The sequence below is a fragment of the Bison bison genome, unplaced genomic scaffold (genome assembly GCF_000754665.1).
Source record: "Bison bison bison isolate TAMUID 2011002044 unplaced genomic scaffold, Bison_UMD1.0 scf7180017864270, whole genome shotgun sequence".
Lineage (NCBI taxonomy): Eukaryota > Metazoa > Chordata > Mammalia > Artiodactyla > Bovidae > Bison > Bison bison.
The window spans coordinates 3596507-3614461 of record NW_011494842.1 but is presented as its reverse complement, the minus strand read 5'-3'; the positions used below and the strand labels follow the sequence as shown (position 1 = coordinate 3614461).

The window sequence follows — 17955 nt, the reverse complement described above, 5'->3', positions numbered from 1 at the left end:
CTGTGCATGCTCGGTTGCTCAGTCATGTACAGCTCTTTGTGACCCCATGGACTACAGCCTGCCAGGCTGCTCTATCCATGGAATTTTCCTGGCAAGAATACTAGAATCTTCCTGACCCAGGGAGTCCCTTATATTATACAAAATTCAAATTAGCTCTTAAATCTTTACAAACCTGATCAGATTACAAATATTAAATTAGAACACAAGGAGCCATGCTGTCAAGAAAGAAAGTGTTAGCTTGACATCCTGATAGCAAGAGAAACACAGTAAGAACCGTACGAAGGAAAAACATAAGCGAAGCCTCACAAGGCCCTAGAATACAGCAACTGCCTCTGCAATCAACCTTTAATACTGTCACTGTCTTACAGTACATTTAAATACTATCAAATTTGAATCATATTCAGCCTACTACTATGCTTGAGAAGTCAGGGAAGATTTATTCTTTTTTTATTAACCATTTTTTAAAATTGAAGTATAGTCCATTTACAATGTTTTGTTAGTTTCAGGAGTACAGCAAAGCGACTCAGTTGTGTGTGTGTGTGTACACACACATGTATAGATATATATTGTTTTCCATTATAGATGATTACAGGATATTGTATATAGTTCCCTGTGTTATACGGTAGGTTTTTGTTGTTTATCTATTTTATATATGTTTGTGTATATATCAAGAGAAAATTATTTTGTATTTAAGAATGTTATCAATCTAAAATTGATAGAATAAAAACAACAAACATATTTTGGTGTTTAGTCACATTTCAATAATTATTAGGAAAATTTACCTGGTTTGAATTTACATATGTTACCCCCAATTCCTTGGAAGGACCTTCCTTAATAAAAATCAGTTGCATTTGTTAAAAATTAAACATAATTTGATATTATGGTCGAGTCTAGATTCTAAGAAATCACATGGAATCCGTACAGCCCAGAATAGTATAAGATTACTTTTGACACCATCCTGTTAGTGTTTAGTGAAATGTTGTTTATTTCCTTCCCTTTCATCTTTGTGGCTCTTATTTCTATTGTTCTTGTTTTCCTACTTGTTACTGCTACATTCCTTCCCAGATCTTTTCTCTGAGACCCATTAGGTTACTTAGTCTGGTCCGCAGACCTAGGACAGCTTTAGCAGCCAGGACTGCTGCCGCCCTGGGGTGGAGTAATCCACCATGTGACCCAATAATAGAAAACATCAACAGCAGCATCTGGAAAGTAGGGAGGCCAGAGGTGGACGACAGTTCTGGGTACCACAATTAACCTAAAATAACATTTGCAATATTCTTGCTGAGAGTAAAAGCCTTGATTGCATAGCTGTATATCCTGAGTAGTTTAAATGTTTTAAATTGGAGAGCTCATAAAAAAAATAAATAAATAAATGAGATTAAAATTTCTGACATGTGCTTATATATTATTGTGTTCTCTACAAATCGAATATAGGGACAGAGGACTCACACATTTTTCTTACAGCTTTTGACAGAAACTCTGGTAACAATTTTTGCGTGAAAAATTCTGTGGATGTCTGGAAAAAGACAAAAGAACATGAAAACCTAGCTGTTACGTTAGCTGTCAGATTCAGGTCAAAGTGTTTAAGCTTTCATTTGGTGAATATCCTGGAACTTCCAGTCATTCTATTTTTGTCTAGACCAGTAGGATAATGTGACGGTAAAAAAAGACATGTCAGTAACACCGACGCATCTGCCAGAAGAAGTATTAAAAGGCGTCTTTCTGCCAGAAGAATTAAGCAGGGCACATGCCAGCCAGTTCACAGCCAGCAAAGATTTTGGCAAGCAGATAGCGATTAGACATGTATGAAATAAAAATAGTACCTGTACTGTTTTCCTATTTAGCAACCTTGAAAGTTATGGAATTTCGATGTGATAATTATAGCATACTGAAGGAAAACAATCAATTATGGGGCCCCAAGAAAAGAGCAGAATAAGGGAAATATCCTCCCATCCTCTACTCAGGGTGGCCTTTCTTAGAGTGGCTAATGTATTTTCTTCCTCCTCCTGGGGGTATTTAGCGAAACTTTTTGTCTTATGTAGGGTTTAATTTCTAAGGATACAGTATGGTTTTCCTGTATATTGCCTGGGAATTAAATCTGAAATGAACCAGAACCTTCTGGCATAGCTGAACCCACCTGTTGCTCCTGTCCAATGCTCTTTCCTGCCAAGCTGTCTGCAGCTCAGAGAAGAGTTTTCTGCCAACCCCACATCAGTGCAGGAAGCACAGGAGTCCATGCAAGGCTTATCACTGGCTCTGTTCAGGTGTGAAGCAGCCTCAAAGATGCTCAACACTTGGCAGAAACTCAGATTACAGAGATGGCTGGTCTTTGTAGGTCATGTGATATTTGTGAAGATTTGGGACAAAGGTCAGAAAGAATGAAGTGATGTGACTGGTGGAGACCTCAGGACTTCGCCATCTTAGAGTACTGAGCATTCCACATTTAGTACTTCCCCAGATGAGCATCTTCCTCTACCCCACTTCCAAATCAGATGTTGCGTTTACATTTTCTGACTCTATCACCATCTTATCACATGTTGAAAAAACATACAATGTCAGAGTTTTGAGCTAAGTTTTACTGGGGGCAAAATGAGGACTGTAGCCTGGGAAACATCATTTTAGATGATGTTGAGAAACTGCTCCGAGGTGGCGAGGGAGAAACTAGGATATAAAGGAATTTTGCAACAAAGGGCAGGTAGTTGGGAACATCAAAATATTGTTAACATCAAAATATTGTTGTTGTTCAGTCACTAAGTCATGTCCGATTCTTTGCGATCCCATGGACTGCAGCACACCAGGCTTCCTTGTCCTTCACTCTCTCCCAGAGTTTGCTCAGACTCGTGTCCATTGTGTCAATGATGCCATCCAACCATCTCATCCTCTGTTGCCCCCTTCTCTTCCTCCCCTCAATCTTTCCCAGCATCAGAGTCTTTTCCAGTGCGTCAGCCCTTTGCTTCAGGTGATCAGTGTATTGGAGCTTCAGGTTCAGCATCAAAAGATTACTGTTAATTAATGAAAACCAGATATGTCAAGTTAAGGAGTTCAGTGCTTTTCTATGTATGGAAAGATGCAAGAGTCTGGGCTCCCTGAAATCATTCCTTTGATTCTGGGGAGCTATCTGGGGCCAGTATCCTGTATTTTCACATCCTGGGTTTCCTCAGGGCTTCCCTCTTCGCATTGGAGAGGCACAATTGCTGATGACTATGAAATCCTTGTTTACTGATGTGGCAGGAAATATTCCATTTCTCACATGCAATCAAAATAGTAACTCAACTATGCTGCTAAGTGACTTCAGTCGTGTCCAACTCTGTGCGACCCCATAGACAGTAGCCCACCAGGCTCCTCCGTCCCTGGGATTCTCCAGGCAAGAACACTGGAGTGGGTTGCCATTTCCTTCTCCAAAACTCAACTATACTCCAACACAAAATAAAAATTAAAACCAAAAAAACCCCCGAAATAATAACCTTGAAATTAATTGATTTAACTCCTTCCTCTCTCCCATACTTCCCTACACCCATACAAATTTTTATGAAAACTTGGTTCTTTCACCAACACCCTGCCCCTAGTGCCTCTGCTCAACTTCAGACTTGCATAATCTCTTGTCTGGTCTGGTTTGGGAGCCTGTCCTGTGTTCCTCTATGGTCATCCTTCCTGTTGATTTCCCCTTAGCCTTTACATTTTAGTTAACACATCTCTGCTGAGCATTTCTTGAACTTCCCGGGTTTGTTCACTGTTACCTTCCAGGCTCCTGTGCACATCTGTGTAGCCCTTAATCTCTCTGTGCTTCAAATCTTTGTTTATGCCTCTGTTTCTCTAACTAGATGCTAAAGTCCTTGAGAAAGGAACTTCATCTTGCATACTTTAAAATTCCTGATCCACAGTGAATACACAGCATATTTCTTAAATAAAAATGAGAAATAGAAAGATGGGTCCTGATTTGTCATGAAACCCAAAATCAGTGGTATAAACTGATAAAGTGGAAATTAGAAAAGCCTTATTATATTTTACATGAACTTTATGTACAACCTTTATGCAAATGGGAGAATTGGTTCCAGGTTTTTCCAAATATTTCTCTCTTAAGTGTCTTAGAAATCACATGCACTGAGAGTTTTGGATGTAATAGTAAATGCAGCAACGTGAAGCTTGATTCAAAATGCTCATTTTATCCTTAGTCATACCAAGTAATAAAGTGCGTTTTATCCTTTGTCATACCCTATAATCCAGTGCCTTCTTTACTTAGGTCTAACTGTTCTGTTCAAAAGCTCATGAAAATTGCCAAACTGAATGCTTTCAAATGTTCATTCTCAGAGTTTCATGACTCAAAATAAATTGAGCTCCAAGGACCAAATGACTGACAGCACATTTTTAATCACAATGAAATGAGATGATTCAGTTTATTTTTTTTTTAATTTTTTTAAAATTTAATTTTATTTTATTTTTTAACTTTACAATATTGTATTGGTTTTGCCACATATCAAAATGAATCCATCACAGATATACATGTGTTCCCCATCCTGAACCCTCCTCCCTCCTCCCCCCCGATACCATCCCTCTGGGTTGTCCCAGTGCACCAGCCCCAAGCATCCAATATCATGCATCGAACCTGAACTGGTGACTCATTTCATATATGATATTATACATGTTTCAATGCCATTCTCCCAAATCATCCCACCCTCTCCGTCTCCCACAGAGTCCAAAAGACTGTTCTATACATCAGTGTCTCTTTTGCTGTCTCGTATATAGGGTTATCATTACCATCTTTCTAAATTCCATATATATGCGTTAGTATACTGTACTGGTGTTTTTCTTTCTGGCTTACTTCACTCTGTATAATAGGTTCCAGTTTCATCCACCTCATTAGAACTGATTCAAATGTATTCTTTTTAATGGCTGAGTAATACTCCATTGTGTATATGTACCACTGCTTTCTTATCCATTCATCTGCTGATGGACGTCTAGGCTGCTTCCATGTCCTGGCTATTATAAACAGTGCTGCGATGAACATTGGGGTACACGTGTCTCTTTCAATTCTGGTTTCCTCAGTGTGTATGCCCAGCAGTGGGATTGCTGGATCATAAGGCAGTTCTATTTCCAGTTTTTTAAGGAATCTCCACACTGTTCTCCATAGTGGCTGTACTAGTTTGCATTCCCACCAACAGTGTAAGAGGGTTCCCTTTTCTCCACACCCTCTCCAGCATTTATTGCTTGTAGACTTTTGGATCACAGCCATTCTGACTGGCATGAAATGGTACCTCATTGTGGTTTTGATTTGCATTTCTCTGATAATGAGTGATGTTGAGCATCTTTTCATGTGTTTGTTAGCCATCTGTATGTCTTCTTTGGAGAAATGTCTATTTAGTTCTTTGGCCCATTTTTTGAATGGGTCACTTATTTTTCTGGAATTGAGCTGTAGGAGTTGCTTGTATATTTTTGAGATTAGTTGTTTGTCAGTTGCTTCATTTGCTATTATTTTTGCCCATTCTGAAGGCTGTCTTTTCACCTTGCTTATAGTTTCCTTTGATGCGCAGAAGCTTTTAAGTTTAATTAGGTCCCATTTGTTTATTTTTGCTTTTATTCCCAATATTCTGGGAGATGGGTCATAGAGGATCCTGCTGTGATGTATGTCAGAGAGTGTTTTGCCTATGTTCTCCTCTAGAAGTTTTATAGTTTCTGGTCTTACGTTGAGATCTTTAATACATTTTGAGTTTATTTTTGTGTATGGTGTTAGAAAGTGTTCTAGTTTCATTCTTTTACAAGTGGTTGACCAGATTTCCCAGCACCACTTGTTAAAGAGATTGTCTTTAATCCATTGTATATTCTTGCCTCTTTTGTCAAAGATAAGGTGTCCATATGTGCATGGATTTATCTCTGGACTTTCTATTTTGTTCCATTGATCTATATTTCTGTCTTTGTGCCAGTACCATACTGTCTTGATGACTGTGGCTTTGTACAGAGCCTGAAGTCAGGCAGGTTGATTCCTCCAGTTCCATTCTTCTTTCTCAAGATTGCTTTGGCTATTCTAGGTTTTTTGTATTTCCATATAAATTGTGAAATTATTTTTTCTAACTCTGTGAAGAATACCATTGGTAGCTTGATAGGGATTGCATTGAATCTATAAATCGCTTTGGGTAGTATATTCATTTTCACTATATTGATTCTTCCAATCCATGAACATGGTATATTTCTCCATCTATTAGTGTCCTCTTTGATTTCTTTCACCAGTGTTTTATGGTTTTCTACATATAGGTCTTTAGTTTCTTTAGGTAGATATGTTCCTAAGTATTTTATTCTTTTTGTTGCAATGGTGAATGGAATTGTTTCCTTAATTTCTCTTTCTATTTTCTCATTATTAGTGTATAGGAATGCAAGGGATTTCTGTGTGTTGATTTTATATCCTGCAACTTTACTATATTCATTGATTAGTTCTAGTAATTTTCTGGTGGAGTCTTTAGGGTTTTCTATGTAGAGGATCATGTCGTCTGCAAATAGTGAGAGTTTTACTTCTTCTTTTCCAATTTGGATTCCTTTTATTTCTTTTTCTGCTCTGATTGCTATGGCCAAAACTTCCAGAACTATGTTGAATAGTAATGGTGAAAGTGGGCACCCTTGTCTTGTTCCTGACTTTAGAGGAAATGCTTTCAATTTTTCACCATTGAGGATAATGTTTGCTGTGGGTTTGTCATATATAGCTTTTATTATGTTGAGGTATGTTCCTTCTATTCCTGCTTTCTGGAGAGTTTTTTTTTTTTAATCATAAATGGATGTTGAATTTTGTCAAAGGCTTTCTCTGCATCTATTGAGATAATCATATGGTTTTTATTTTTCAATTTGTTAATGTGGTGTATTACATTGATTGATTTGTGAATATTGAAGAATCCTTGCAATCCTGGGATAAAGCCCACTTGGTCATGATGTATGATCTTTTTAATGTGTTGTTGGATTCTGATTGCTAGAATTTTGTTAAGGATTTTTGCATCTATGTTCATCTAAAATGGGGAAGGAAATAATCACTCAAGTCCAAGAAACCCAGAGAGTCCCAAACAGGATAAACCCAAGGTGAAACACCCCAAGACACATATTAATCAAATTAACAAAGATCAAACACAAAGAACAAATATTAAAAACAGCAAGGGAAAAAAAAAACAAATAAAACACAAGGAAATTCCCATAAGGATAACAGCTGATTTTTCAATAGAAACTCTTCAAGCCAGGAGGGAATGGCAAGACATACTTAAAGTGATGAAAGAAAATAACCTACAGCCCAGATTATTGTACCCAGCAAGGATCTCATTCAAATATGAAGGAGAAATCAAGAGCTTTACAGACAAGCAAAAGCTGAGAGAATTCAGCACCACTAAACCAGCTCTCCAACAAATACTAAAGGATATTCTCTAGACAGGAAACACAAAAAGGGTGTATAAATTCAAACCCAAAACAATAAAGTAAATGGCAAAGGGATCATACTTATCAATAATTACCTTAAATGTAAATGGGTTGAATGCCCCAACCAAAAGACAAAGACTGGCTGAATGGATACAAAAACAAGACCCCTACATATGTTGTCTACAAGAGACCCACCTCAAAACAGGGGACACATACAGACTGAAAGTGAAGGGCTGGAAAAAGATTTTCCATGCAAATAGAGACCAAAAGAAAGCAGGAGTAGCAATACTCATTTCAGATAAAATAGACTTTAAAACAGGCTGTGGAAAGAGACAAAGAAGGTCACCACATAATGATCAAAGGATCAATCCAAGAAGATATAACAATTATATATGCACCCAACATAGGAGCACCACAATATGTAAGAAAAATGCTAACAAGTATGAAAGGAGAAATTAATAATAACACAATAATAGTGGGAGACATTAATACTCCACTCACACCTATAGATAGATCAACTAAACAGAATATTAACAAGGAATCACAAACTTTAAAAGATGATTCAGTTTAAAACAAAAGTCAAGCCTGATGTATGAAACAGGTTAAAAGAGTTTATCCCATGATATATAGTTTATAGATGATTACAACATGCAGCATCACATTTAAAATCAACTAAAATTTTATGAAAATGCACCTTTGATGTGTTCAGTGAGAGCATGTACACAAAGGTATTCATGCAATGACTATTACGGCATACTTCAGGGTAAGGCACTACTTGAAAACAGGAACAAAAGTTTGTCTCTCTTTAGATCATGGCCTTTCAGTGGATGGAGTGATGGGAAGAGAGTGAGGTGTCCCCAGCCTTATCCAAGCCCTGTGGCCCCAGAGCAGAATTCTGGGGGCCCTTTTCAAGCTACTGGTTCACGGCCTGACGGGGGTGGTGGTGTACAACCTCAGTGTGTAAAGAAAGCGTTCACTTGATGGGAGTGTGGTATTCTTGAGGAGGATTGAGGCAGAAAAAAAAATGAGAGGGCTACTGAAGAATGAAGTCAGCAGTTGGCAGGATTTCCTTCTCATATTTCCAGAAACACCAAAAATAAAACACTTTTTTTTGTATTTTTACATACTCAGATGAAGCGTTCATAAAAATAATAGTTTTGGTGCCACAGATTCTGTCTTTGCTGTTAATCAAGTGAATGTTGATGACTGAGTGGAGGAAAAGGCACCTGTCAATGACACTACACACACACACACACACACACACACCCATGTGTATGTATAACAAATACACAGAGCAAATAAAATGCTTGATGGTGGAGGCTGAATTGACTGTGCTTTCGGCTCAAATGGCAGCATGAATCAAATAAGTTCTATTAGCAAGAACTGAGAAATGCAAAAGTTGATGCTTGTGTTGGGCCATCCCACTGACCTGGTAAGAATGGCTGGGAAATGTGGGGTGCAGGGACCCCATGTGTAACCCCCCTGGCGTGTTCAGCATTCAAAGCAACTCTAATTGTGTATTAGGAGTTTAAAGGACAACCATAGGTCAACATTTAAATTTTTTCAATAGATCATGACTCTTCTTTGACACTTGTCAACTTTACTGACTTACTGGCAACAAAAGCTTTTGTTGACACATATGTGGAAAGAAGTGAGAATCCACCTATGTGTCTCACCAAATCAGTATTCTTGAATAAGCTACAAAGAAGAAGTCTAAAGGTTAAAGATGACACATGTCTCAGAACTCAGTTAATATCGATCCTGCTTTTTAGGCTATTCTTGAGTTCTTTGGCTCTCCTTTTAATACATTTATGTTTTCCTAGACTGGAAACACCGTGGGGACTGGGGAGTTGAGAAAACATGTAGTTCAGTATAGAATCCCAGTCAGTAAGACTACCAGGTTGACAAAGTTGCTCAACATTTTAAAAAAAAGTGTATTACTATCCTCTTGAAGCAAATACGGTGAAAGCCTGTTACAATAAAGCAAGTAGATGATTGATCCTCATATCCCCTGAAACCATTATGTTAAAGAACTCCTTGTTGGGACTAAGCTGGTGGCCCAGCTGCTAAGACTCAGTGCTCCCAGTACAGGGGGCTCAGGTTTGATCCCTGGTCAGGGGGCTAGGTACCACATGCTACATGAGACCCTACCCAGCCAAATAAATGAATAAACGTTAAAAAGAATTTCCTGTCAAAGGAAAAAATATATAACATGTTATATACTCAGGGGAGAATTTTTTTTTAATGTAATAATACAGCATTGCCATGCTATGAAAAGTTTATAAAATAAATTATGTAGGTTCTTATGAAAATAGTGTTGCTTTCTTTATTCAGTCCTTTAATATTGAACATAAAGGGAAGAAAGAGCAGTTGCTGACTGAAGTTAGGTTGTTGAGGCACTAAGTTCTTCCTTGCAGTGGCTTTGAAGAGAAGTCAATATTTTACATTCAGAACATTTTTATTAATCAGATTTATAAAATAATGTAAGGTCATTAAGCACTTTAACTCTGACAGGTTGACATTGTTCAGTGATAGGTATGTCATTTGCACAGCAAGTTGACAGACTATTTTTCCATCCAGGAGTCGTCCCTCCTCTGCCTCCACTTCAAGCAGAAAGAGGTCAGCTGTCTTCCCATCCTTGGATCTTTCTTATTTAGGGAGGTTAAGACCAACTTCATTTTCACTCATGATTTGTGAATTGCCATCATTTGCTTGAATCACTTTCAACACAATTTTTTTCTTTCTTTTCTTTTTTGGTACAAAAATTTCAAATAGTTTATTTCCATTATTCTTCCTTATGTCTTTTGTTTTATATTGGCGTACAGTTGATTTACAATGCTGTGTTAACTTCAGGTGTACAGTAAAGTAATTCAGTTATACATGCACATGCATCCATTCTTTTTCAGATTGTCTTCCCATATAGAGTGTTATAGAGTATTGACTAGAGTTCCCTGTAATATATAGTAGGTCCTTGTTGATTACCTATTTTACATATAGTAGTGTTTATCTGTTAATCCCAGACTCCTGATTTATCCCGCCTACCACACTTCCCCAATGGTAACCATACATTTATTTTCATGTGTCTTATTTCATCCAGCTCCCAGCTAAGGGGTTACCTTATTTCTATTTAGTCACTAAGTTGTATCTGACTCTTTGCGATCCCATGGACTGTAGCCCACCAGCTCCTCTATCCATGGGATTTTCCAGGTAAGAATACTGGAGTGGGTTGCTGTGCCATCCTCCAGAGGATCTTCCTGGCCCAGGGATCGAATCCACGTGTCTTCTGTCTCCTGCATTGGCAGGCGGGTTCTATACCACCAGCGCCGCCTGGGAAGCCCTTATTTGGTCAAACATTTGGTCCTGTGTGTCTGTGTCTTGTCTCTGATGTTGACATTCAATTGCCTGCTGTGAGAGACAGAATAATGCTACTCCCCAATGTTGACTCCAAAAACAAGACCAATTCCCCAAGCACCCCCACCTTCTCTTTCAGAGCTGTGAATCTGTAAATCATGAATTCACTTCTATTAATCTTGGATCGTATTTCCATTGTTTGACCCTAACAACTTCGAGAAGTAGACATTTAATGAATTCAATATCTATTATATGGAATTTTTTCTTATCTGGAAATTCATTAGTAGGAATTGTCCAAGTCTCCCATGATCTCTGTCTTCAGCTCTATTGTGATCATAGTCTGAGAATTCTGTCAATTTGCTATGATTATGGGAGAGGCTACATGCCCTTCTTAATAATTGTAGTTATCTTGTTTTCAACAATTTTCAAAACTTTCGTGTAGGTTCTAAGATAAAAGAACTATTGAATTCCAGAAAGACCTCTTTTATTTTGTGAATCAGACTATCCTTTGATTTTATTCCTAGTTCTCCCCTAGTGATGGGCTTCCCTTCTAACTCAGTTGGTAAACAATCAGCCTGCTGTGCAGGAGACCCAGGTTCGATCCTTGGGCTAGGAAGAGTTTCCTGGAGAAGGAAATGGCAACTGACTCCAGTATTCTTGCTTGGAGAATCCCTTGGACAGAGGTGCCTGGCAGGCTACAATCCATGGGGTTGCAAGAGTTGGAAACGACTTAGCAACTAAATCACCACTACTAGTGAGGTCCAAAATTTTACATTTATGTAACCTGTAGCTCACTTACTCAGGCAGAAATGTCTCATTAAGACAGAATTTGTTAAGGAGTGCTGTGTACTGTATTTACTTTCTCTATGCTCAGGAATCTTGAGGGACTCTTCAACTTCAGCCTCTAGGATAGAACAATATGATTAAAGGTGAATATTATATTATTTGATTTCATAAACATTTAAAACAAACACATTTGATAATCAAAAAAAAAAAAAAATAGAACTAGTCTCACTTACAATAATACAGCAGAAGAATAAGAGGAAGATAGAAGACAATAAAAATAACCTGAAACAAATTTGGTGATTATAGTTGTAGTTTTTTCCTATGTATATATTTCCATAAATTTAAGTCAGTGGGTTTATATCCTACATAATGCTTGGAACTTGGCTTATTTTTGCCACTATTTTCCATGATATGACTGTACCATAACTGTAATGCCATATTATTTATTGGGCACATAGACTGCTTACAGATGTGTGTTATCACAGGGAGTGAAAGGTTGAATATGTACATGTACATCTCTACATTTGAGTACCATCTCCATCAGGATGAGTCCAGGGAATTGGTCTGGTGGATGTGGTTTGGTACCTGTTCACTGTAAAGAACATTACCACATTGTCACTTCGGAAAATTGTCTCAATTTATACGACCATTGAGATTTTTTTCTCACCAGCTGACAACAGGGAGTGCTGTCAGTCACTTCAATTTTTTTGAGAGGCTGATAGGTAAAACACGATAGCTTGATTTGCATTACTGTCTGTTACTGAGTTTTTGTACTGCATCTCTTATGCTTTATTGACCATGTGTATTTGCTTTCATCATTTTTCTTTTGGAGTATTAACCTTTGTTTATTTATTTATTTTATTTCCTAACTCCACTAACGTAATAACATAGTTCTTTCTTAACTGTTTGAAAAACACCTTTAATAGATTCTTGACTATATTTTTTAACTCATTATTTTTTCTGTTCCTTTCTATTGGTCTATTTTTAATATGCCATAGCATGCTATTTACTCTATCATAATACTACACTTTCAGTTATTCTTTCCTTTGAGTATTTCTCTGTAGTCACATTTCATTTCTAGGTGAATATTAGAATCACTGCTCTATATGCTTACAGATCATGTGTATGTAGAGTAAGATCTAATGTCACTTCCTAGCTCCTCCTCACTAAGGAATTAGTGTCAACCCTTAACTGGTGTGATAGGAGTTCTTTGTTAGGCTAAAACTGTCCTGGGCACCCTAGATGGTTATTGTCTTACTCCATTTGGCCAAGATATTTGCTTTTTTAATGTTAATTAAACATACATTATTGCTAAAAAATGCTAGCTATCATCAATCAGAGCCTTTAGCAAGTTGTCATCTTTTTGAAATAGTAACATCAAGGATCACCAATCACAGATGAGAACAACAAATATAATAATAATGAAAATATTTGAAACATTGTACAAATTGCCAAAATGTGACAGAGAGCCAGAAAGTGAGAAATGCTGCTGGAAATATGATGCTAGTAGACTTTGTTAAATAGCATGACCAACTCAATGAACATGAATTTGAGCAAACTCTGGAAGATAGTGGACAGAGGAGCCTGGCGTGCTATAGTTCATGTGTGTGATAGTTGCTCAGTCATGTTGATTCATTGCAACCCCTGGACTATAGCCCACCAGGCTCCAGTCCAAGGGATTCTCCAGGCAAGAATACTGGAGTGGGTAGCCATTTCCTTCTCTGGGGGATCTTCCTGACCCAGGGATTGAACCTGGGTCTCCTGCATTCCAGGCAGATTCTTTAGCATCTGAGCCACCAGACAAAATATCAGACATGACTTAGCAACTGAACAACAATAGCAACAAAAAGACTTGCTCAATGCAGAGCTTCCATTTGTAAAAACCACAATATCTGTGAAGTACAATAAAGCAGAATGCAATAAAATGAGGTGCATTTTTACATGGCCCCTAGCCTCAGAAATCTTTGCAAAATCCACAGTGAACTATGATGTCACCAAGTTGCAAGATATTTCCTTTCTATTTTAAGTCTCCTATGTGAAGTGAGTGAAAGTCGCTCAGTCATGTCCAACTCTTTGCGACTGTATAGTCCTTGGAATTCTCTAGGCCAGAATACTGGAGTGGGTAGCCTTTCCCTTCTCTAGGGGATCTTCCCAACCCAGGGATCAAACCCAGGTCTCCTGCATTGCAGGCAGATTCTTTACCAGTTGAGCCACAAGGGAAGCCCCAAAGGGAAGTCTCCTATGACTAATCACAAATAAAGTCTTTGTTTGCATATTGTTTAACATCCAACTTTAACAGGTCAATGGTCTTAAAAAATCATAAATGAAAGACTATTTCTCTCTTCAAAATGTCTACAAATTAGCTGGTCTCCTCAGATATTTAAAGAAGCAATGGTCCGAAGCAATGTCTGCATACATGTGTTGATATGCAGACCATTATCAGTGAGTCCACCTGAGCAAACAAAACTTGTCCCAAAGCAATGAATAGTATCATCTTCCAAAAGTCCTAAGGTATTTTGTTGAATGAATTTACAGAAGTTACCATTTCTACATAGAAGTACTATTGTCCAAAGATTATTTATTGTTCTAACCTAGATGATCGCCTCCCCAGTCCTTTCTAAGATAAACACTCTTCCACTGTACCCTGCCCCCCTCCTCCAGCCTCTATTTAATACCTCACAGGGTCTGGCAAAGCATGAGAGCTCAGTGCACTTTAGTTAAAAGATAAACAGATGGATAATGAATGCCTCTGCCCATTCTAGTTTGTTCCATGGATGGGCCAAATAGATTCTGGCTGTTAAGACATTAGACCTAAGTTCAGAAGGCTGAGTCTGTAGATACCTTTAGTGCTAAAGTTATGGGGCCAGCAAAGAGTGGGAACCAGGGTGGAGCTCTGGCCTAGGAGCCTCACGCAAGCCAGCGTTGGCAGAGTGGTTGTGGGAGTCAAAGTCTAACTTGTAGAGAAGCCAAGCAGTAAAAAGGAGCAAAGAAAATACATATTCAAGGGAACAAAGAAAGAGGAAGAAAGAGACAGAGAAAATGAGAAGTCCCACGCATGTGAGGTTTATCTTTCTCTGACTTTATTTACCTTGTATGACAATCTCTCACTCTATCCATGTTGCTGCAAATGGCATTATTTCATCTTTTTTTATGGCTGAGTAGTATTCCAATTCTGTATTTTTGTACTGCATCTTCTTTATCCATTCATCCCTGGACATTTAGGTTGCTTCCATGTCTTAGCCATTGTAAATAGTGCTGCAGTTAATGTTGGGGTACATGTATCTTTTCAAATTATGGTTTCCTCTGTATATAAGCCCAAGAGTCAGATTGCAGGATACAAATGAATTTATATACAGATCAGAAATAGACCTACAGACGTAGAATACAAATTCATGGTTACCAAGGAGCAGGGATAAATTAAGAGTTTGGGATTAGCATATATACAACTCCGTGAAACAGATAAACAGGAACCTACTGTATACCACAGGAAACTATATTCAAATCTTGTAATAATTATAATGGAAAAGAATCTGAAAAAGATATACATCTGAATCACATTGCTGAACTCCTGAAACTAACAAAACAGTGTAAGTCAGCTGTGCTTCCATTTAGAAAGAGAAAATGATAGGGAGGGGGTGGTGGGTGGGAGAAGGGAGGTTAGTGACTTGTAAGGAAAAGGAAGGACATTCTGGAGAGGCCTGGAAAAGACCCCCCAGAAGCCACAGCCACGTGGGAGGCAGGGGGGTAGAGCTGGGGAGTGGCTGCCACCACTGCCCCGACCTCAGTGCTTCCTGCGAGTAGAGTTCTGTGCTTCCTCCCAAAGGGAGATGGAGAGGTGGAGAAAAGGACAGAAAACGTGGAAGCCTGGGGGACAAGTTGAAATGCCTATGGGCTCCGGCAGTGCCTCTCACAGCTGCGTCCACAATGACCTGGGGTCCTCGCCTCAGGAAAGAGCTTCCTGCCTTGTCCCAAGATGAAGCTCTCCGTGTGTGTCTTTGTGCTGAAAGAACTAGATTAAAAATCCCAGGCTCTTGTTTGATCTGACCTTCCTGTTTTATCTCTATGGAGAACCGAAATTCCACTTCAATGGGATTTTCAAAAGACCACGAAGTACAGAATGTCTGGTTGTATTTAGAAATAAGCTAGGTCATTTATTCGAGTAAGAGCAGATAAAAGGAGCAGAACCTGTGATGATGAGCCTGTATTGGTAACACGCATGGGCTGAGTGAAGCTGGTGACTCTTACGGACTCAGGTTTGTTTCTTGCCCCTGAAAAATCAATGAGAGAGACAGAGAGATTGATAGAAAGAAGTTGCCTTTAATCAGAATGCTGGGGAGAGGGCAGACTCATGTCCCCCCAAAACCAACTGTAAAGATTCTGCTTGACCATGAAAGTTCTTAAAGGGAAAAACAGGGGATAATCTTGGTGAATCACTGGGATAAGAAGTCAGGGTCCTTGCCATCCCTCCCTGTGGGCAGGCTTGCCACCTTGTGATCTTTCTTTAGTTGCTCTCTCGTTTACATAGTTTATTTCTCGAGATTACTGAAGGGGAAGCTGGAGAAGTGATCTGGTCATCTGTTAATTACTTATTCTTCATTTCTACATCTTTCATCTATGGAACAGATTGGGCAAGATTCGTGTGATTAATATTTGAAAAAGGTGCTTAAGACTGAGATAAGTAGAGGACTGAGGTTCCTGGTGTGAGGTTAGTGAGGAGACAAAAGGAAGTGCCTGCAGAGAACTCTTTTGGCAAAGAGTTCTTTCCTACCAGAAGCTGCTTATGCTGCCTTATCTATTTTATCTGATTTTATCATCTAAATTTTAATTAAGGAAAAAACCTTTCTAAACTTAGAACTCAATCTAGTAGAATTTAGAGTCAGAAGCAAAACAATTACTGGTTATTCCTGCAGTTAATAGGTGATTTTAAATCTATAATGATTTGATATGATGTTGCTAAGAATTATCTGTAAGATTTCATAAAATATTATGAATAAATAACAACATACTGAAATATCCATTTACATGTATGGCAAGTATTATGAAATCTCTTTCATTCAATGTGTATGTAAGAGCCTTTTTGATTAGACATTCTTTTCTTGGTTATATTAAAATTTGTTCTGTTTTATGAAGTGCCTATTTCCATTTTATTCTATTATTGTAATGTGTTTAGGGTAAATAGGACTATCAACTATAAAGCTCACTACAGTTATGTGGAGAAAGTCTATTTTTAGTGTGAGCTATGCATTCCATTTCAGACAGTGCCTTTTCTTGAGTGATGGTTAACAGCAAAAAACAAGTGTTAGACATACTTTTCAGCCTTTTTTGTTATTTCTTCGGTGGCATATAGCCATTGTCTAGATTAGTCTTATCATATTTTAGTTAAATTAAACAAGATTATTCCCACCATTGTTTTATTTATTCTAATGCTATTTAAGAATGTATTATTTTTCTTAGACATAATTTTATTTGCTGATTTTAATCCTTTGGACTTGTTACCATGGAAAACAACCAAACGACTCCAAAGCATTGTTCAGTGTTGCTGAAATATATAAGCAGAAAATGCCAGTGTGGCTAACATTTCTGGATGATGTCATAGCCCTGTGATATTCTCTTCAATTCCTTACTCTCTTTACTCCCATTTGATCTTGACTTTCAACTTCTGTGCCTAATGTCTCATTAGCCTGTAGCATGAGGAGCCGATGGCATGAGAGGGAGGAAGTAAGGGAGAATTCTTGGTGATATTTTCATAAGGAATCTTGTGTGAAATGTGAAGTTTCTTTTTTAACAAGCATAGAATCTCAGAGCTTGAAAGCACTTCAAGAAGGCAGAGTTGACCTAATTCATGCCTTTGCTCAAAAATGGTTTTTTAAAATTTCTGTGCAAGATTCCAGTTAAATACTGAACCAAACTTCTGAGAATGTGTTCAGTTTTGAAGAAATCTCAGAAAAGACATGCTTCCCTGGGGTTCAGATGGTTAAAAAATCCGTCTGCAATGTGGGAGACCTGGGTTCAATCCTGGGTTGGGAAGATCCCTGGGAGGAGGGCATGGCAACCCACTGCAGTATTCTTGCCTGGAGAATCCCATGGACAGAGGAGTCTGGTGGGCTACAGTCCATGAGGTCGCTAAGAGTCAGACATGACTGAGCGACTAAGCACACACATAGAAAAGAGACATAACGACCTAAGTGTTATGATGACTTATTTAGCTTGAGTGGCCATATGATTTTTATTAAAGGAATAGCATTGAGTTGATGTGACATAGAACCTGTCATGAAAGAAAATCAACTCGAGGGATTAAAAAAAAATACCATTACTTATTTAAGGCTCTCCTTTACCAAAATTTGGAGGAAGAAAAATTAAATGGACTTCACACTTGTGAAACACAACTGTTGCTACCTCATTTATTGACCAAATGGAGCTCTCTGCCTTCTTGGC

At 38.2% G+C, this 17955-nt stretch overlaps 1 protein-coding gene across 3 annotated transcripts in view; it reads left to right on the top strand.

The window, feature by feature from the left end:
- Nucleotides 1–17955, top strand: part of FAM83B (family with sequence similarity 83, member B) — a 96427-nt gene that overhangs the window by 50889 nt on the left and 27583 nt on the right. The gene's annotated exons all lie outside the window — the stretch shown is intronic.